Raw genomic sequence first — 22,774 nt, forward strand, 5'->3', positions numbered from 1 at the left:
TCTTTTGGGTACCTGACATGGATTTTGAAAGTTTTTTCAGTTGGCTGGTCTTTTTTTTTTTGTTTTACCCCCTACTGGATTATCTCCGGTTAATTATAGTTCACCTCTGTTATTTTTTTCCAAATTTCCAAATTAGTGACCTACAGGGAAATACTGATCCAGTGATGCAAGCTACCACTCGCTAGGGAGCATACTTTCTAGTTAATTTTCCATTCCTTATTGAGGAGTCTAGCCTTGCATTTTGATGAGAGGTGTACTATATTGTATCTGCTGTCCTGGTTTCAGCTGGGATAGAGTTAATTGTCTTCCTAGTAGCTGGTATGGTGCTATGTTTTGAGTTCAGTATAAGAATGTTGATAACACACTGATGTTTTCAGTTGTTGCTAAGTAATGTTTAGTCTAAAGCCAAGGATTTTTCAGCTTCTCAAGCCCAGCCAGCAAGAAGGCTGGAGTGACACAAGAAGTTGGCACAGGACGGAGCCAGGGCAGCTGACCCAAACTGGCCAACGGTGTATTCCATACCATGGGACGTCACATCTAGTATATAAACTGGGGGGAGTGGGGGCAGGGGATCGCGCCTTGGGGATTAACTGGGTGTTGGTCAGTGGGTGGTGAGCAATTGCACTGTGAATCATTTTTGTATATTCCAATCCTTTTATCGTTACTGCTGTCATTTTATTAGTGTTATCATTATCATTATTAGTTTCTTTTTATATTCTATTAAATGGTTCTTATCTCAACCCATGAGTTTTACTTCTTTTCCCGATTTTCTCCTCCATCCCACTGGGTGGGGGGGAGTGAGTGAGCGGCTGCGTGGTGCTTAGTTGCTGGCTGGGGTTAAACCACGACACTGCATATCCAATTATCTCATGTGATCTGTTCAGCCTGAAGAAGGGTATGAATCAAAAGTTGGGTGTGCAAACATTACTGAGTTAGCTTTCCTAAAGAGAGGCCTTGTGCTGCTGTGTTCCACCATCACAGGTCTACCTTAATCTGTCAGTGTTTCAAGCCTGCCTGGACTTATAAGCACTGGAGTCCTGATGGATGACAGTAACTTCAGGTGGAGCACTTTGACATTGCTATGAACTGAAATTTCTTTGTCTGAAGTGGCTTTCTTTTCTCTTGAGGTATATAAGGAGGAGGTGGTCTAATAGTGATAATCTCTACATTAGTAGGCCTGTCCGTACAGCCTTACCTGGGCTGGTTTTTGTTATTCCTTGGATCTTCTATTACTGTGAAATAGAAAACCAGGAGAGGTTTTCCACAGATTCTACGTGGGTTATGTTGGTAGTGTGTCAAGTGTAAGTATATACGTAAATGTTTTGTATCATCTCATCTATCTGATGATGCCTCATCACAAAAGTACTGTAATATAGATGTTGTGTAGTAAAAATGGATTTTGAAAGGCAATGATGGATTTATTCAGCATGCAGGGTCACAGGAAAGTCCCCAGCTATAAGTGAAATTTTGTAAAAGCTTGTATGTGCTCTGTAGATTTTGAAAGGACATTGAATTAGCTGTTCAGTGTCTGAGTTGTAGAAAGGCAGAAAATAAGATGAAGTATCAAGGAAGAACAGGCCAATGAAGATACACAGTTTCAATTTACATGTAGCTTGTGAAAGATCTTTTTAACTATAAATATTTTTCTGTATTTATGGAAACAAATTCCTTTTTATGTAAATACTAGTATTTTTCTGTTTGTAAGGATTGATGTTTAAATAATCTGTAGTCTTGAACAAATATCAGAAAGCAAAGGTTTTTTATTATCATCTGTCACGAGTTAAGCAAAATGACATGGTTTATTAATGACTACAGCCTTTGTTTATATATGTACATATGAAAGAAATGGATTAAATTTGGATGTAGTGCTTAGATCTTCCTAAGTAATAGAAAACCCCATGAGTTTTTCCTGTTGTTTTCCTGGTTATGCTGCCAAAATGAGGAGAAGGTTGTTGTGTTACCAGCTTTGTTAATACCAAAGGATTTGTGTTTCTTTTTACTCCATCCTTTTGATGTACAGACAATAAAAATAAATTAAAAAAATGTGGAAATCCCAACACCCCCTTACCCTCCCTTTAAAACTGAACTGTGAATCAGAAGACTCCTCTTTGGAGTATATGAAAATGTTGAATTACTTGTTAAAAAGTGGGAAGAATCCCACGAGTTGTCAAAGTGAATGAACAAAACTATTAATTGGTTCTTGTTCCAAATGACAAGCTTTTAAAGTACTTTTTGGAAGAGTTGAGTCTCCCAGGCACTGTTATAGAATGCTAACTGCATAATACCCTTTGGTGACAGCAAGCAAATACGTTTTTCTCAATGAAAGCTGATGATACCTCATATTGCATGAACAAATAAGTAAAAGAAATGTAACAGAGGATATAGGCTAAAGAAGAAGAGCTATGAATTAGTTTAGAATATATTTAAATTTAAAATCAGTCTCTTATCTGTCACATAAAGTAACATTTTTGCCTTGTTAGATATATTAGTAGGTGGAATTTCAAAGGCAAATTACACTATTTCTTTTGAAACATGCTTCTAGACTTTACTGAATTTGTTTCTCTAGATTGTTTTTACTGAACAAATGAAAATCTTGAGGTTAATCTGCCTTTAAATTTGATATGTTCTCTGATGCTCCTGTATAAGAAACAAAGGGCATTGGAGAGGAGACATATTCCTGCTGGTAGTTACTTTCTCTTTCCACCCTTACAGTACTTCATCACTGATAGTCCAACTAGCTAATTTTAGAGTAACCATTTTTAAACAGTAAGTCCAGTTGGACTTTTGATCTGAAGCTATTTTGGGAGGAATAAAGAGGGGAGTGTTGTGGATCATCTGATGATGTGCATTTGCCTAAATTTAGGCTGGGGAGTAACCCCTGATTTTCATTATCAGTACACTTCCTAGTGGAAAAATATTAGGCACTTCTATCCATCTATGTATTTTTCTTATGGTGTAAGATAATGCTGGTAGAGCCTGCAATGAGAGCAGAGAGCTGATTGAAGTAATAATTAGAGGGGCAATAATAAAAAATTCTTCCAAGCTGCATGCTTTTGAAACCAGCACTGTGTTAGATCTGTGACTTTGGGGAATTTATTATGGTTCAGAGATAATGGTAATTCTTGTGAAGTTCACAGCCTAGTACCTGGCTGTGTAAAGAGTCTGATTGTTTCATGAGCAGATTAGGGGAGACCTCAATTGAGTTGATGCAAAGAAGAATACATCAGACAATGCATGAGCATAAACCTGTGCTCTGCGGCCGAGGGATTGAAAAGTAGCTGCAGAGTAGTGGAGAATGAAAGCTCTTGGCCTGCCCTGCACCGGGTGCTCTGCCACCATTGCTAGCGAATCTGTACAGAAGCTAGATGAGGGTCTTTCTCAGCACTTCTTTCAGGTGGAAGCTTTTCCTTTTCCTCAGGCGTGAATACTATTACTAGTAGTAGAAGGATATGAGATATTTGCAAAAAAGAAACCCATTTTCTTTTCTTATCTTTTTCATAACATCCTTTGTGACAATGTCCAGAAGCCACAGAGAAACATCCCAGAAATAGAAAAGAAGAGGCTTTTGCTTGTGTGCGTGCGTGTTGTGTGTGGTGTGGGTTGTTTTCGTGTGGTGGTTTTTTAAGATCTAGTTCACCGTAGGAATTTACTACTTTGTGTAGCAGATGGTAACATGCTGTTATCTAACAAGTGATTGCGCCAAGCTCAGGATTAGTTCTTCAACTTTCTTCCTTACGTTTTCTTGTGACTGTTGGGTAGGACTAATGAAATCTAAGTCATAGTCACCAAGAATTTCCCTGACCACTGACGCGTGTTTCTTCAGCCACTTAAATGGCATATAGAGACAAAGCCAACCACAATGGGATTGTGTATCAGTTTAATGAGATGCGATTTGACTTACATTTATCTGATCGCCTTGCTTAAACTTTTACTTTATAAGCATTATAGTTTGGATTTAGTGTAGTTCACATCTAAGCAAATAGTAAGCTCAACGTGAGCCAGGGAGTGCCCTGGCAGCCGAGAAAGTCAACAGTATCTTGGGCTGTATCAAAGGAAGTACAGCAGGTAGAGGGAAGGGATCCCCCCCTTTACTTGACACTCATTAGACCACATCTAGAATACTGTGTACAGTTTTGGGGCTCCTGATACAAGAAAGATGTAGATCAACAGGGGCAAGTTTAGAATATATTTCTACCCTCTATGTTTTCTGCCTGTCTTTGCTGACAAAATTGAGCTGACTGCCAGATCTGCAGGTCTTTTCCAGCAGAGCTGTTCCCCAGGGAGTTGGGCACCATCCTGTACCAATGCAGGGATCTGTTTTGTCATGGGTACAGGATTTTTCAGTTGTGCGTGGTGAATTTCATGAAGTTCTCTTGTTCAGCCCATTCCTCCACCCTGTTTAGATCCCCTTGAATGGCCACACTGCTCTTTGGTGCATTGACTGCATTCCCTGAACTGATGTTTATGAACCTACTGAAGGTGAATTTTGTCTCCTTTACATAATTGGTAAACATATTAAACAACATAGCTCTCAGGATAGGCACTTGAGGAACTCCACTGGTAACTGGCATCCAGGTAGTGTACAAAACATTAACTGTTACCCTTTGAGCCTGATGACTGTTTTTCATCAGGGGCTGTTGGTTTGGTTTGATCTCAGCAAGAAAGGCAGTCAGACGCAGTAAAGTGTTGCTTAAAATACCATTTATTGGAGGTAATATGATAAAGAGAGGATAGTACCAATAATCTTATTCCCTTCGGGTTCTGGGAACTCAGTGTTGTGTGGCATCAAATGAGCCACCAACCAGGGCACATCTCACTGTGCAGATCCTGTCTGTGAAAGGTTAACCCATTTTGGTCTTTTGAGCTCTTACAGGAATTTATTACAACACTTCTGTTCATCGTTTCTACATGTCACACATGAGAATTTGTTGCCACACTTTTAAATAAAGACAAGGACGTGCAGCTGGTGCAGTTGCTGGTGGGAGTTGCCCACAGGCTGCTTCATTACAATTAGCTAAGTTTGTCCTGCAGCCAAGGGATGTGTGTGGCACAACACCAGAAGACCAAGTTACACACGCAGTGTAGCACCGCCCAGGCCTGTGCCTACTCAGGTTTACTGTTAGGGGAATCCCTAACTCCTTGATGTACAATGATCTTCCAGTTGGGATCACTACAGTGATCCAAACAGCTTTTCACCCCTCTAGTTAAGTGACTGGACTATAAAATTGCAGCTTAGATACAGGGATACTGTAGAATACTGTATCAAAAGTCTTGTTAAAGCCCTGGCAGATGGCATCCACTGTTCTTTAGTCACACATCTACTCGTTTAGTCTCAGAAGGCAGCCAGCTTGGTTAAAAATAATAATAATAATAAAAATTATTTAGCCTTGTTAAATCTGTGCTGGCTATTCCTCATGACCTTCTCCATTGTGTGCCCAGAAGTGCATTCCAAGAAGACCTGCTCTGTGACTTTCCCAGGGTCTGAAATGCGGCTGACGAGCCTGTTTCCCAGTCATCCTTAGTGCTCTATCAGAAGACGGGTGCAAGGCTTGCCTTCTAGTCACCAGGAGCCTCTCCTGATTGCAGTGGTCTTTCAGCAATGATGGAGAGCAGGCTCATAACATCAGCTCGCTCAGCACCCTTAGGTACATCCCATCAGGTTCCATGGACTTGCATGAAAGGAGATTTCTTGGTAGATCCCTTAGTCCTTTTTGACTACTTGGTAGTTCTTTACTTCCTTGAATAACCTCTGTAAGACATAAATGCCTGGAAAACTTTGTCAGTAAAGATGGGCAGAAAACGTAGAGGGTAGAATTGCTCTCTAACTTGCATTTGTATTAAATGATTGTCTCTAATTTGTAGCAGTACTCTTTGAAGCTAAAATACTTAAGGTCTAGTTTATTTCTATTTACTTGTGGAAATTTGACAAGGAAACACGTGATAATTCTTTTTTATTTACTGCGTCTAGTCACTTGGCAAATATAAGTAAACTATGCAATTTTAGCATTACTTGGAAATGGTACAGCAGTTATACTTAATCACTGCATGATTGGACTCGAACAAAAGTTTTCTGTATTTGCAGAATTCAAAATGCAAAGTGTGGAAATTGCAAAATACATTTAGGTAATACTTTCAATTTTTTAAGTTAGCTTTTAAAATTTTGCTAGGTTTTTTTATGTCTGATGTCTTTATTCAGCTCTTTAAGTGATCTCTGTGAAAGCACTGTTTTCTGTGTTGGGCTTGAATTCAAGGAAACTTTCACTTTCAGAAAAGAAAAACCCAGACAAAATACTAAAAATTAAATGCTATGTGTGAGACTACTGTCCAGGTTGCTGCAGCTCCACATTTTTTCTCATGCAGTCCAATTGGACATTTCGCCTGCTGAGCGTGGAGTTTGGAGAAACTTTATTGGTTTCATGTTTTATAAGCTGATTCTCTTTGTAAGCTATGCTGGCAGTTTTAGTTCTGGTCAGCACAGAGTTAATGCGGTGAGGTTTGGGAGAAGATTCTGGCTTGCTATTGCATCTAGTCTTGCTTAAAATCAAATTGTCACTTCATTTTTCTTATGGTTGTTGCCTGACCAGTGATGCTTACAGTGTACACGTCCAGATGCTTGATTGGCCTGAGAAATTATAGATGCATCTTGTGGCCTTAGCCATCAGAGGGCACCGCAAGAGTGCTGAACGAGGTAACGGTGGCAAATCATGCCTGAAATGCAGCCTATCTGTATGGCAATGATATTCCTTTAAGGGGGAGATGAAGACATGGGGTTGAGTTCTTAATTCTAAAGAAAAATGTGTTGTATTGGGTCTGATGCAGAATGTATGTAAATGAGGTTGATTTTATTCTCTTGGTATACATCAAATGCAAATAAGCATTTCACTAAACGTCATTAATGTCATTAATTTTTAGTTCTGTGATTAATTTCCCTGTATCTGTCAGTATGGACTGATAAGCAAAAGTTAAGAAATGATCAACATTTAGAAATTCTGATGATGTCTTAACAGTAGCCTCATGAATCTGCTTGCATGTGTCATTTGCAGTTGCTAGGCTTTTATGTATTTGTGATGTGCAGCTCATTCTGGTTTTTAATCTGGTGTAGCAGATATCACCTGGTGCAGTCCAGGTTTTCAGTATCTGGGATAATATTATGTTTTGTCCATGATGTTATGACTATATAGGTTAATCTTTGAGTCATTAGACTTTATTCCATAAGGCTTAGCATCAACTAAACCAAGTATCTGACCATAAATGAGCAATTATGTTTTTCTGTTAATTATTGTCGAGACTGCTTAGCATTAATTTTTATGGGTAATTCTTGTTCTTGTTTTCTCTCCTTAGTGTCTTAGTTAATTTTGTTCCTAATGTCATTGTATTCTTATTAAATGGGCACTTCATGTTCCTTTTTTAAAATAATCTATGTTAAAAGCTTTGTATCGTCTTTAGAAGATCAGTGATTCTCTCTGTCAGAATATTTTTTTACCAACGAATGCTGATCTTGGAAAATAATGCTATTTGGACTTGTCCATAAAATGGAAAACTGTGTTATTAGTCAACTGGCTACTCATCCGTTTCAAAAAGTCTGCTTCTGTTTTCATGTCTTTTCAGCTTTCTAAGTTTATTACTTGGGCAGTTTCCTTCAGCATCCTTTCAGGTTCCCTCATCATCAGTGCACATCTGGCTGTAGGAGTCATCCTGTGCTTAGAGCTTTGTTCTTGGCCTTGACGTGATTATGTTCGTCACACCTAACCTTAATATGATTAGTATTCTAGACATTCTTTTGAACGGTTTAAGGTCTGTGTGTGTGTTTGACTTTTTCTTGCAAATGTACCTTATTGGATCTCTGCAGATAACAATTTACCAGTTGTCTATTTAGAGGGATGTCCTGCATTTGACATTGTATGAAGAGCACAGACTATTGCTGATGCTCTGGAGTCACGGTGGTACTGCTTCCAGTCCCAAATTTTTATTCTTGTCAGCACAGCTATGAAATTGCTTGTCAGGTTTCTTATAGAAAAGACATATTTCAGGTTTTAGCTAATATCACAAGGTTGTATCTAAAACTTCAAGGAGAGGATGTAACATCCATACCCCCAGTTCTGAGCTGTTCAGTTTTTTTTCACTGACCTGACCTCCACAGACCCCTATCTTCAACTTGTAATGGGGGAAGGAGGAAAGGATCTTACATGTAGAGTTTGCCAAAGGTCTTCAATTTCAGCTGTATTATACTGGGTCATACTGGCAACTGGAAAGTTTTATCAGAGCTTGGGATAGCCTCAAGCTCTGTGTTTTGATTGAAGGGAGAAGGAAACTTACAAATCTTGCTCCTTATCTAGATCTCTCAAGACTAGGTGTTTGCTGGAGATGCTTTACTTTCTCACACTGATTCTGGTTTTGGTATTTTGATGAAGCAGGAATCCTTATTACCAAGTACAAATCCCTCTGTGTCTTTCAGAACCAGCAACTGGGAGGTGTTCATGCATCCTTCTCATCCCTGTCAACTGCATGTTTCCTTACAGCTAAGTCTGGAGAGGGGTCTTGTACAGTCTCACCTTCTAATGTAGAACAGAGCGAACTTGTCAAGAAGCTCAGCAGTCATGGGTCAGTTCAAGTCATGAATGTGGCCATGCCAGTGGAAGTTGACTTCAATCAAGCCTTTTCACTTGAACACGTTACAATCAATACCTTAAACGACTCTATTCATTTCAAGTGTCCTTAATGCCCTGAATGACCCTCAACTTCATTTCTTTGTTTTTTTTAGAGAGTTCAGTATTAAAGCTGATCTGTTCATGTATTTCAGTATTCAGTATGGATGTACATACTTGTATGCAGCTGTATGTTTCAGTGTTCAAAATGATTGTGTGCTTATATGGTCACCATTCCTTGCTCTGATACGTGGACACATATGCAAGAATATGACATAACTATCTCTATGTAGTCCTTGAGCAACGTTATAAGTTTTACTTGAATTCACTTAGTTTTCATTTATTTGGCTTTTCTATTAACCTTCCCTTGTTCAATTGCTTCATGTAGCTTCCATGTCTTCATAGCAGCAGGCATAGGAGAAAACCCAAGGTGCCAGATTACTTGTTGCAGTGGTCTTCCTCATCCTCAGTTTCCCACGTCATTGCTGCAGTCAGAGTTTGATGTCCTACATCTTTAACTAAGCCATCTGCTGTTCTAAATACTCTATCACCTTCTCTAGATCTATTGGTGAAACCAGATCTTTTTTCTTTCATTGGGCCAATAGTAAGATTTGGAATCAGCTTACCCAAGGAAGTTTACAAATGAAGTCTTAATATTACAATCTTATTTCCCACAGACTTGTGTTCTATTTGAATTTTGTACGTTGTCAGATCTTATGTTGTGTTGTATGTTCTCTGCCTGGCAACAAATCCCAATTCTTCAGCAAGCTTGAAAAAGCAAAACACAACTCTATTACAGAGGCCTACAATATAAATAAATAAATAAATGAACCACACTGCTTACTCTTGGAAGAGCCACAGCCTTAAAAAAAAGTTAGGTGGTAACTGTGCAGCTTACTGCAGAGATAACAGAATTAGCTACCTGTGGCTCTGTTACCTTCAGCTCCGTATCTGTGTTATGTCATGCTGTGACTGATAACTCTGAGAAGTGGATGCAAGTAGTAACAGATGCAGTTCCATACTAACACAATGATTTTATCCTTAGGTTTTGTGGTGGTATCTCTAGTGAAAGCTGTGTGTGCCTAGCACATGTGAAGGCAAGTACGTTCTGAACACGATTCTACATATTGTGGCTCTACTGCATGTGAACTTGAGTATAGTGCAAACAGTTCAGATTTGCTTCTGATTCAGCTCAGGTCTAGCTGATTTAAATGGCAATGTAAATTCAGGTTGTCTCTCACATGAGGAATGGGCTGAAACCCTGTTACTGCCGATGTTATAGCTGGTAAACCAATGAAGAAGTAGAGGCTTGAGTTACAAAATACATCAGTTTGGAATGTGTTTATCTGCTTCTGTAGTTGTCTGCTCTTGTGGCAAGAATAAAATAGCCTTGAAAAATATTTGACACATTTTCTGACATAATTTGTCTGTAAGCAGCACTTCTTATATGGCTGTTTTGCTGTTTTCCTCCTGTAGCAAAGTTTCCTCCTGCAGTTTGCAACAGTCTTTCTCAAAGTAATAAAATAAGTAGTACTTCCTCAGTAGTAGAGATCTGACTCTATAAATTCTAACCGTAAGATGTTAGTGATACCTCAGTGATAAAAGTTGTCTTTCCTGTGTTTTTCAGTTAGCTACTTGCATTTATAAGCCTTGCTTGTGAAGTTTGAATCAGAATAGCAGTGTGCTGTGTATACTTGCGTACTGCATTGAGTTGAAAATATATTTAATCAATTCTGTTAAGATCCAATTATGCAGCATTATATTAGAAGGCCCCACAGGGTGCATCTGTTTAGAAACAGGCATCTGAGGAGACTTTGAGCACTTGAAAGGATTTTTTCATGCTTCTTGCCGACCATAGACCTGTGAAACTGCAAGTCTTTATTGAAGAAGGGCAGTATCAGGTGTGCTTGCTTAATTGTTTGTTATTAGAAAGATAAATTTTATTTATCTGCAAGATGAAGTGAAAGGTCTTCGGCATACAAAGTCATTCTAAACCAATCCTAGAGCTGAATTCTATGAGTTAAAGAGAAGGGATTCTAAATTTTGCAAGCTAGTCCTAATAAAATATTTTTTTTTTGCTTACAAAAAAAGCTAATCACTATTTTCTGATGTACCGTACAGTGCATTTGCATGCTTGTAATCACTAAAAGAGTACTATAAATTATACATATTTTAAATGTGTATGTTCAGGCATTTTTTTATTATTTAAAGCTTGAATCAAAAGAATATGTTAATTTAGGAAAATGAAACAGACCTGTCAGTGTAGTCACTTAATTTACTATTAATTTAATTAGTTGAGGATATGTATCACTGCTGTGGTCAGACAGTCATTGTGGAAGAGTCACATTCATTTAGTGTTTGAATAATGAAGTTCTGAATGTGTCATTCCTAAAACAAGATTTGTCTCACTATTGAACAAGGTGAATGGTGGGAACAGTTTAAATTTCTGTTTGCTTATTATACCTTTTCAAGTTACCTATCAGTCCTGAGTACTTTTCTCAAAAAGGTGAGGACTTAGCCAGTCTTCTTTTTATCAGCTAAGTCATTAAAAATTCTCTGGAACACATAAGGAAGATAAAAAACATAAACAGAATATCTCAAACAACTTGAAGTTCATGTTTTTTTGATAGAGATTCCAGTTTCTTTTGAGCATAGTAGGCTGTCATGTAAAGCTCTTTTTTTGAGTGGGGTTTTTTGGTTTTTTTTTGGCGGGGGAGTGTTTTTTGTTTCTTAAGTGTACTTGGTTAACCATTAGGACTATGTAAAAAACAGTTGCATTTTTATTGAAAACAGATGTGGGAATTAGCAGATTCTTGTTTCTGAGTATTTGGTAATACGCAAAAATTAAACATGCTGTTTTAAACAACTTTGCTGCATTTTAATTAACCCCCCCCGAGATGTCTTACCTGATCACTTACTAGGTTTTTGAAATATAATATTTGAGTTAAACAATGTTTTATGAAGAGTATCTTGGGTTTTTTAATTTTGTTGTCTCTAGACTTGACTGATTAGCTTGTATAACTTGTCTTTTATCACCTGTCTGTTTCTACCCAGAAGCCCCAATGAAATTCTATGACTTCCCTTGCTTGTTCTGTTGTTTTTTATCTCTCTGTTGTTTGGTGCAAGGTTGGCATGTCTTACTATCTAGTTGTATTACCACAGTGACATTGTTCTTGAAAGATCTTGATCCAGGAGGAGGTTAGTTCACTCTCATGAAAAGTGCTTTAGAGATTGCCAGCTCAAGAGCAAGGCAAATGCTCCTACAACATTACTTGTGCTAAAATTAAAGGGGGACTGGTTTCTAACCCTGGAGTTGTGGGAACTGAACTTCCACATTCACAACTTAAATTTGGGAAGATGATCTGGTCTGTGTTTCTGCCAGTGGTTCAAGAAAGGAGGTGCAAATATACCACCTGCAGGAAGCATATTTTCATATTCCTAGTTCCACTGTGATCTCCTAAAATAAACGTGGTTGGTGAAGGCTGTTACCCTTGTCTTTATCCAATTTTCAAACTGTCTCAGACAAACTGAATTACTAGTAACGTGTTCATTCAGGTATACAGTCAATGTGTACATTACCTTCTTTATCTGGAGTACTTTACAGATGTGACATTTGGTGAAGAACAAGTAAAATGGCAGTGGATGGTGGGGATAGAGCTGGAGTGCCTCTTTCTGAAAAGAAAAGGTATTGGGCCTTACATGGCAGAAAACTACCTCTTGCTAGATGATACAAAAGAGCTGCCCATCTTTAATGCTACTTCACTGGTAGTAAGGTTTTTGTGTTTTGTGTTTATATATAGATTATTTCATGGAAGACTGTTGCAAAAGGTAAAATAATTGGTAAAATAGTAAAAAAAAATTTCAAATAAAAAACCTGCATGACAGCATACCATTAATATGCCTTTTTGAGAACATAGTTAAAAACATTGCAGTTTCTTGAATGCAACACTGCACACTGATTTTGATTTACTTTCTTCATTTCCCATCCACCCTTGGCACCACTTGGCAGAGTTGGGTAAAGACATTGGGAATACAGGAGTGAGCCTGGGAAGAACAGGGGGGTTGTGGGAAATGGTGTTTTGGTTTTTGTCTTTGTTTCTCACCATCCAGATCTATTTTAACTGTCAATACATTAAATTATTTTTCCCCAAGTTAAGACTGTTTTGCCCGTAACAGTAATTGGTAATCGACCTATGAGCTTTTCTATCTATTTTCTCCCACTCTGCTGTGGAGGAGGCGTATGTGAATGTCTGGGTGGAAGTTTGGCCCTTAGCCAAGGTCTACTCACCAAACTGTTTCACGGCTTCTACTTTATGATCCGCTCACACATTCTGTGAAGAATAGTCACATCAAACAAGTTATCTTATCCTCTTGTCAAGCTGTGACTGGTGCCATGGACTCTGAACAGGGCACTCCAGCTGTTCAAGGGTGCAGGTTGTGGCTGGTGTCCTGGCTTCCTTGTATAGTGCTTCCACCTTGGGCTCAGCCTTTTGCAGTCTTGAATGTTCATGGATGTGTCACCTCCTTCTACACAGGGCTATTATTTTTCACTTATTTATTGTTTTCTAATGCAGACACTTGGCATAAACTGTCAGTGGCCTCGTTGGTGATGTTATGTCTTTGACCTTCTCCCTATCTAAAGCCTGCTTGCTGTTGTTACCTGAGGTGTTATCATTGTTTGGCTTTCTGCCCCAAATATGTTGTAAGAATGTAAAGTTGTTACGAGTTCATCCATGCTTCTTTGTTTTTGTCCTGTGCATACCTAAACCATTAGAGCAAGGCAAATGTAGTCTTTTGGCAAGCTTACCCCCATAACAATTATCTATGCTTTCCTTGTTTTCCCAGTGTATATTGGAATCATCTAAAGAGTTAGAGCTGGACAAATGTAGTCAATGTCTTATTTTCTGAGTGAAACTTCCAAGCAGGCTTGGACAATATACAGTTGTTTTCATTTGTCACTTATTAAAGGCATTAGGTGCAGAAAGTTTGCAATAAAAAAAAAAAAAAAAAGCAGTTAACGTTTTGTTGCATGTGCCCTTCATTTTTGACTTATTGAGTTGACCTTAAAAAGCAGAGATAATCTTTTTAGACAAATAATTTCCCATTAAACCTTGCTTTCTAAAATATTGTTGTATATGGGCTGTGGGGTGACTGTGATTGCTCTGGCATTTTATCGGAGATGTTTTCTGTTTTCTCCTAATCTCTCTCATTGTCTCCTGTATATATTTGAAAATAATTTTATTTTCCCAACCTCAGTAACCTTATTGTCCTTGTCCCAGATAATTCTTCTCCTGCTTGAATATTCTGTACATGCTTAGTCTTGGTGAGGTCGCATGTTAGTGTGAAAAGAAGCTAGTTTTCTTATGCAAAATGGGGAGTGGTGTTTCACATGTTTTTCAGTAACCATTAGAGAAAATGTAAAAAGCAAAATTAAAGTTTAAGAACAGTGCAGATTTGGAGTCTGGGTTTTTATGGTCATAGGGTTTATGGAATATGTTGAGTGCTATAGGATGTATGCTTAGTAGGACTTGTCATCAGTGTGTTTCAGGAAATAATAAAGTATTTAACGAGTATTTAAAAAAAAAAAAAGTGTCACTCAACACATCGGGTCACAGTTTAGTAAGAAGATTACTGGAGCCTTATTGGTGTCCAAGTGTTATGCCAAACCAATCTGCAAAAGAATTAGTAAATTGACTCTCATTGACAAGTGATTATTTATTATTATTTGCTATTGCTGTGTTGATAAACTACCCAGAACAAGACTGATCCATATTTGGGTCTAGTCACTTCTAACTTTAAATTGTATATAGACCTTACTTTTTCTTACTATATTGAACAGTGGCTTGCTGAACTATGTAGAAAGTTACTTGAACTGGTAATTAAAGCCTCTGATCTTCTGCCAATAGCAATTACATTCTCTGTTCCTCTGTCCCAACGGTGGTGACCTGCTGTAATTCAGGAGGAACCAAACTTCTGCTGTCCGTTGCCATCATACACTTGGCCAATACTCATTGTGTATTTTCATGGGTCCCAACTGGTGATAAGCTGTGAAGAATGCTAGAATAATACAAAGATTACAAAGGGTATTTACTCACAGGTTTTGCCTAGCAATATGTGCTTCTTGCTTTAGAAAATGGATACTGGATCTGTTGAAAGACTAATGCTTGGGGAGTACGTTCTTCATAAATTTTTTTTTTTAATGCCCCCTTTATTTGACCACATTACTGTAAAGTAGCTTCTCTCCTGAAATGCAGTGGTAATACCTGGTTTGACACTTCTTTAGGTTGGGTATTCTTCTTTTACACATTCAGCTGGCTTCAAACAGCCACTGACATCTTTCAATCCTGTACACTTTTGGTTGCTGGACTCCATAGTCTCTTTCAACCCTTGTGCTGCAGTCATTACGTGCATTTATTTGTTCAGTGCCTAATTATTTCACTAGTCATCTCACAGTAAGTCAGATGCATTAGCTAATAGGAGCAGCTCTCAGACTTTCTTCCAGATGACCAGTAGTCAGAAAAAAATACAGGCTGATGAGAGTCATGGTCCTGATAGTGCCCTCTGATATTTTGCTAGTGTCCTGTTCTTGAAGTTTGTCCTTGAAAAGTAGTAGACACACCTCAGTTACTAGGTAATTGTTCTCTATTTGTCTGCTAATCTTTTCAGTTACATTGTTATCTGAGCAGGGGGGTAGTTTCCTGTGATTATTTTGTTTGGATACTTCAGAATTTAGCAAACTGAAAACTCTGAAAATTCTCTTGTAATTGACATATAACATGTTTTCCTTGTAGAGTCTCTGCTGTTCTGTACAGTTTATGTTCTTTTTTTGTAGTGTTTTGCTTTCTGAGACATAATAATGTTTCTCAACTAATATTTTCCTGTGAAACTTGTTAAGACTTGGTGTCTTTCAGATTCTTTTCTCTATCAAATGTAGTGAGATTGGCCAAGATGGGCAGAAGTTATTAATTCTAACATTTGAAGAGGAGTGTAGATAGCAGGATCACTCTAACCTCATTTTGTCTGGGAAAAATGTGCAAAATAGTTGTCATGGTATTTACTTACCTTTTGATTTTCTAGACCTATGTTGGTTTAAAATGAATCTGTCTTTGTCAATGAAGCTGTATTAGTTACTGTCCAGAGGGGGCATGGAGACTGAAAGATGCAGTGTCTTGATATTAGATGTAATGCTTTTCATAGTATTCATCTTTAGGAAAGGGTTGAATTGCCTTTATACTCCAGTTAGGAGTGGATTTGCTAGCTTGTGTATAAGATTCTGTTAAGGGAGGTAATTCTGTTTATTTCTCTGTGCAATTGCCCTTTTTCTTGAAGAGTCATTGGCTTTCAGGTCCAGGGTGTTTTCTGTTAAATATATTTTTGAATCTAGTAGGAGGCTTATTAAGAAGAGCATGTCTAGGTTGAGGATATCATGTTGGATAACTGAAGTAGTTGACAGTCATCTTCATCCTTTACTAAAGCTCTGCCTAGACAAGATTGAGTATTAGCAATGTGTCCTTGTGGCAAGGAGTTCTAATGGGACTGCATTGGGAGGAGTGTTGCTGGCATGTCAAGGGAGGTTGATCCTTCCCCTCTACTCAGCACTGGTGAGGCCATACCTGGAGTACCATGTCCAGTACCAGGCTACCTGGTAAAAGAGGGACATGGGCATACAGGAGACAATGGAGCAAAGGAACACTAAAATGATGAAGGGACTGGAGCATCTCTCCTGTGGGGAAAGGCTGAGTGAGCTGGGACTGTTGAGCCTGGAGAAGGCATGGCTCAGAGGGATCTTACCAATGTATATAAATACCTGAGGGTGACCGAGCACTGGCACAGGTTGCCCAGAGAAGTTGTGGGGTCTCCTACCTTGGAGATACTCAAAACCTGCCTGGACATGGTCCTAGGCTTTAGGTAGCCCTGCTTGAGCAGGGGGATTGGACCAGATGACTTCTGGAGGAGGTTCCTTCCATCACCTCCGGAGATGTCCCTTCCAACCTCAGCAGTTCTGTGATTCTGTGATTAGGTAGAAAAGTAGTAGAAAGAGGTAGCAGAGCCAGTTCTGAGGGACTGAGGGACTAAACTTGGCATTACTATTATAGCTCATAACTTAATGATGATTTTTACTTTCTCAGCTTCTGTGTCATGGCTCTAGTGATTCAGGCAGTCTTTAGCACATGTGTGTGGAATACAGTATTTGCCACTTTACAGCATCATTGTTTGTGAACAAGATCATTCTTCTATACCATCTGTATTCAGGAAAGACATCCTGGTGGGATAGCCATTTTTTTCATGAGTATGCCCCACATTCTACATTTCATTGTTGCATGCAGGGCTAATTTAAACAAGCTGGAAGTTACTGTCCACACCTTGTGCTTTTCCAGTGTTCATGTCTTACTGTATAAGTCCTTTAATAACCAAAATCTTGCCAAACTGTGTGGTGAAGCAGTCTGAATTTGTGTCCTAATGCTTCATGAGCTGTAACTGAGGTTTTTTGTATCAGTCTGGACTGACCTGTGATGTGGTTTCCTTGTGTTCTCTCCTTTACCTCATCTGTAAGTGGTCGCCTTTCTTACTGGTTCTGTAAAATATAGGGCTATTGCTATTGTTATTGGTTAACATCAAGGGGCAAAACACATCTAATTGTTGGACATGGGAAGTAGTCTTACATTCCACATATCCTTACGCAAGCATACCTGGTTAATGGCTATTTGGCATGAAAAGCTAGGACAAAAGACAGGACAAGTAATAAATTAAACACTCAGATACAAAGACTCTGAAGAATGGGAGATAATTAAGAAGATACCAAAGACCAAAGCTATCAGACTGTTGGTTGATGGACCATTGAAGGAGCAGCTCAAAGCCTTGAGGGAAACAAGATTATCATCTGTCTCACGGAAAAGAGCAAACTTATTATGGGATGTTTGAGGGGGCTTGTGGGATTGTGTATAAGTTATTATGGATCATCTAGTGGGAGACCCAAAGGCAGGAAAAGGGAGCATAAGAAATCTACTGATAATTAGGCTTGTGCCCAGTGCCTTATCACTGCAGTAATAACTTGATAAGAAAATCTATCTTACTAAACACTATTCCTAATTATTTTCATGGTTGAGGGTTTTCTGTTCTCTGTGTGTGTGGTGCTAGTGAACTTCAATCCAGAGTATCTGGTGGGTGCCTTCAGAGGTCTGAGAGCCAGAGCCCATAGGTTTGGGTGCAGGATACTTGAGAGAGCAGAGGGTTTGGGAGTTGGTGGCTGGAGGGGATGACGTCCAAGTCAGCTTCCAGAGGGCGAGTCAGGGCTTTGAGAGGCAGCCTCTGAGGAGACCACAGTTTGTGGCCAGCTGCAAGAGGCTCATGTGCATGAGATCCGCCAACATGTATGAACAGATCAGACCATTTTTATAGTTTGTTTATGCATGTGCTGTTTATGTGTGGTGCCTGTTCTTGTGTTTGTAGTGTTCTGGTGGCCAGCAGTGTCTGTACAGTGTGTGTGTATGAGAATAATGTGTGTATGTGGTCAGCCTTGCTACTGGCTGGGGCTAGGGTCAAGGTGTGGCAGCAGCCTGGCTGCGGTGGGCTGGGAAGGAGAATGTCCCTGGACCTTGAAGCCCACCAGCTTCAGCTTCACTTTAGCAGCTTGCTGTGGGCACTTCTGCTTTTACCTAAAAGCACCAAGCCACAGGCCTTGATAGGAGATGAAATGGAGGTCCAACTACCATAGTTAAGTTCTAAGGCAACAATATTATGTTTTATAATTAAGCAGTTTTTTGAAGGCTTGGTTTTCTGCTTCATGAACTTGAGTCCTGGGGTAAGTGTTCTTATGTCAGAGTGTATTTTATTCAGAAGTAAAATATTTGTAATAATTGTAAATGTAAATAATCAACATTTTAAGAATGGGAATAAAAAAAATTGCACGTTGTTGGAGTTGCTAGTAGTTTTCCTTGATGCAAATGTCCTTTTCTGGTTTGGAAAGAAAATATTTAAACTTTTACTCATATTTGAGAAATGTCATTGCTGTTGCTGACAGTTGAGATTAAGTAAAATATTTGAAAATGATGACAAGTAGGCTCAGATTAATGCTGGTTTTTAGCAGCATGAAATTTGAGTGCCTGTCATGTTTTTAGCTCTATTCACTAAAGATAAGAATGTAATCGCTGGTACTTGAACATATGGGAAGCTAGGGCTTAAAACTCTTGCAAAGGTTGGCAAGATTTGATTTTGCTTCTTAAAAAGAAAAAAACCCCAATATTGTAAAATATGCATAACTGAGCAAAAGTATTCCAGATACGTTTTTACTTTTAGAAGGTGGATATTTTCTAAGTCTTGGCAACAAAACAATTACTTCCAAGCAGTATCACATGTTGAGAGAATAAAACACTGAAATTCAAATGCCGCCTTCTGAGGTTTGAAAGTAAGAGGTTGGCATCACACAGACTGTTGTAATAAAATCTTTTCTATGTTTGTTGTTACTAAAGATCAAGTATGGAATTCTTAAGGATTACTTAAATTTATTTGAAGTTGTATAGTAAGTTTCTCAAGAAAAAGAATTGAATATATGAATATTTGAGAAGCTCATTAATCAGAGGAATTGCTTTGCAATGCGATCCTTTTTCCTTAGATGTTAATGTTTTTACCCTACTGTTTAAAGACTGAATAGGAAAATAGCCTTGGGCAGTGTAAACTGTAGTAAATAATCCTGGTCCCTACCAGCAATTGTTTTTAAGATTTTTGTTAATTATTTTTCTCTGAAAGTAGTCTAAGAGTAAAATGAACCTTTTGTAAAAAAATCACTTCATTTTGTCCTTATAACTCCTGAAAAAGGATTTAATAATCTTGTTAGAATTTGTGTCTAATTGCTAATCACTAGTAATTTTGAAAATTTCTCTACATTGCAGATGAAAATGTGGACTTTTGAGGATGCTTAGAGAATGGAAGTTCTTGTACGGAAAACAGGAATGCTAGTAGTTGTTCAGAAATATTTGGTACTGGAGGTCTGTATTACGTATCATGTATTTGGTTTTAAACAACCATGATTCTTTTTGACCATCTTTGATACTTGGGCAGTTGAGATTGGAAGATTGGTGGAACTTGTCTGATCTGTGGTTTTTTACAGAATCACAGAACGGCTGAGGTCGGAAGGGACCTCTGGAGATCATCTGGCCCAACCCCCCTGCTCAAGCAGGGCCACCCAGAGCTGGTTGCCAGGACTGTCCAGGCAGGTTTTGAATATCTCCAAGGATGGAGACTCCACAACCTCTCTGGGCAACCTGTGCCAGTGCTTGGTCACCCTCACCGTGAAAAAGTGTTTCCTGATGTTCAGATGGAATGTCCTGTGTTTCAGTGTGTGCCCATTTCCTCCAGTCCTGTCTCAGGGCACACCTGAAAAGAGCCTGGCTCCATCCTCTTTGCACCCTCCCTTCGGGTATTTGTATGCATTGCTAAGATCCCCCGGAGCCTTCTCTTCTCCAGGCTGAACGGCCCCAGCTCTCTCAGCCTTTCCTCATAGGAGAGATGCTCCAGTCCCTTCATCATCTTTGTGGCCCTATGCTGGTCTCTCTCCAGTATGCCTGTGTCTCTCTCTTGTACTGGGGAGCCCAGAATTGGACTGAATAATTGATTCCCAGTAGTAAAATCCTGTTAAGAAAATGAAATATCTCCTCTAAAGTTCTGTAATAAAACTGATTTATCTCATTTTTATACAGTGGCAGATATATGTATTTCCTGTAATGCCTTGTGAATGGCATAGGGCTTTAGTAATAAGGTTTGTCAAGATTAATAACTACATAACAGCTTTTTAACTCAAAATTTTTATGATGGTTTACACTGTAGAACAATAAATGAAGCCTTGTAGTAGTAATGATGACTATGGAAAATGAGATTTTAATCGAGTGGATTGCATGGGTTTATAGACACTTGTTTCTTCTCTTTTTGACTGCATATTGCCCTTCAGCATTGGAGAAGTTTTGCTAGTGTGGTTATGGTTGTTCTTAAAGCAGTTTTGGAGCATAGCATTAGCGCTAGACTGATGAAGTTTGTGATGGGAAAATCCTACCATGGATGGTTTCTGACAGTGACTCTAAGGGTGCTTAGTGAAGCAATAATGAATCTTTCATGCTTTCTAGCTGACTGCTCCCTGTGTGGTATTGGCTAGTAACTTCTACCAAATTATGTAGAGATGTTGGTTTCTTTATTTCCTTCTCATGAATGTAGGGAAGAGGGGGGAAAAACTTCAAAATCATAACATTAAAACCTCTGGGAAATCACTGCTGTCTGAGTGACCCTCCCCCCCTCCAATAACACTCCGTTGGTGCAAGTTAATTAAAGCAGCAATGTATAGTTGAACTGAAGAACAGATTCCAGGTTACCTTGGAGTACTGGAATCAATATTTAGTCTGTGAACCTGGGAGAAAGACAGCAAAAGGTAGAAGCTTCTGTTCATAAATAATGCCAGAAAAAGAAACAAAAGATCTGCATGCAAAGAACAGTAAGCAGTATTGAAGAGATGAAATATTTGCATGTATCAGAATTTGTAATGAAATAAAGTAAATTATTTCATTTTCCAGGCTTGCTGTGAAGACAAGTGTTCCAGTACACTATGTACTTAGTTTTAATATTACTAAGTATCTGGAATTAGATACAAAAAAGACTGAGGACTAAATTAAAAGTTGAGTAAGCTATTGGTAAAGGGCAAATCAGTGGTGTAACAGTTGATAAAATCACTGAAGAACCTCCACAATTATGGCAAGCAGTATTATTTAACAGAAGATTTGGATTTTGCTGACAAGGTAGCTAAGTGGCTACTTCAATCTACATATAATTAAAGCCTGAAAGACACTATGGACTATTGTAAGAAAGCTGGAATTAATAATCTGTTTTTGGGGAAAAATATCTAATGAACATCTTGGTAACTGTCAACTTTAGCTTTATGTTAGAATACAAAAAAGTACAAGAGATGAGTTCATTTACATACTTTCACCCTAATATGCAAGTGAAATGAGTATCTGCACAAGCAATAATGATGCAAAAACCAGCAACAGTTCACTGACCAATTAAACAACGTTTAATTATTGAAAAATTTTGCTTTAAAGACTAAATATTAATCTTCAACACAGATGTTATTTATACCTCAGTGTGAATATGAAAGCTAGACATTTCCAAATGGAAAAGAGAAATCAATTGCTTTCAGAAGCAAATGCCTAAGGAAAACATTAATTATTATTCTGAATGCATTTGACAAATGCTGAGCTGAAATTAGTGGAGTTCAGTTTCTTCAAGGTTCTTAAAGTATTAGGTAAATATCTAGGACATGCTAGCAAGGAAGTTCTTCACAACTATTAATTTGTTTCTTCTGCCATGGAAGATTTGTTCTTTGGCAGCTTGAATAAACTGACTAAACATAAAAAGACATTAATTATATATATTTTTATATATATATAAAATAAAATTTATTGTTTATAATCTATATTTTATGATATAACTTATATATAGCTTTTAAATTGTTAGATATAGCATTTAAGCAACTTTGATAACAACTGTTGTGCCATCCCCTTTAAAGTCCAAAAAAAAAAGAAAATTACAGTGCTAAGACTACAACTTGAATTCTTTTTTTTTAAATTAGTTAGCCATTGCTTTTGATTTGCTTTCCTTAAAACATAAAAGGCCACTTTGCATTCTCTGTGATTTTCTTTGGGCTGGTTTGTGTTATTGAGAAGGGGTGTGTGTGTGTGAGAGGAGAGAGTCGTGGGGAGTTTTTAATTGAAAAAAAAACAAAACCAAAAACAAAGAACAAACCCACAAAAACAACTTCAGCCTTATTTTGACACCTGTATCAACCACTAGAGATTCATGAGGGAATTTTTTCCTGTCCTTTGAAAATGTCAGTTGTTACATTTGTACGAAGAGCCCAGTAATGCCAGTCTGTATTATTTATTTCCTTTCTTCCATAAATTTGGTGGTGCCATATGAAAATAATCTAAATGCTTTATGTATTAAATTATATTGGCCCATTGCAAAAAAACATTTAGTAATGTCAAAAACATTTTTGCTTAAATAGTTTTGTTAGTTTTGAAAAATGTTATCTCCTGTCACACAGATTGTGTGTGAACAATTCATGTGGAATAAATAAAATATTAATT

At 38.2% G+C, this 22,774-nt stretch overlaps 1 protein-coding gene across 2 annotated transcripts in view; it reads left to right on the forward strand.

Moving 5' to 3' along the window:
• Window positions 1-22,774, forward strand: part of PRIM2 (DNA primase subunit 2) — a 132,423-nt gene that overhangs the window by 39,544 nt on the left and 70,105 nt on the right. The window contains exon 7 of one of the 2 annotated variants that reach the window (XR_012653012.1): window positions 19,535-19,630. The exons of the other annotated variant lie outside the window; for it this stretch is intronic. The gene's annotated coding sequence lies outside the window, so the exon portion shown is untranslated. The remainder of the gene's footprint in view (window positions 1-19,534; window positions 19,631-22,774) is intronic. 2 annotated transcript variants of the gene reach the window in all.

This window comes from Buteo buteo, chromosome 15 (assembly GCF_964188355.1).
Source record: "Buteo buteo chromosome 15, bButBut1.hap1.1, whole genome shotgun sequence".
In the NCBI taxonomy this organism is placed as follows: domain Eukaryota; kingdom Metazoa; phylum Chordata; class Aves; order Accipitriformes; family Accipitridae; genus Buteo; species Buteo buteo.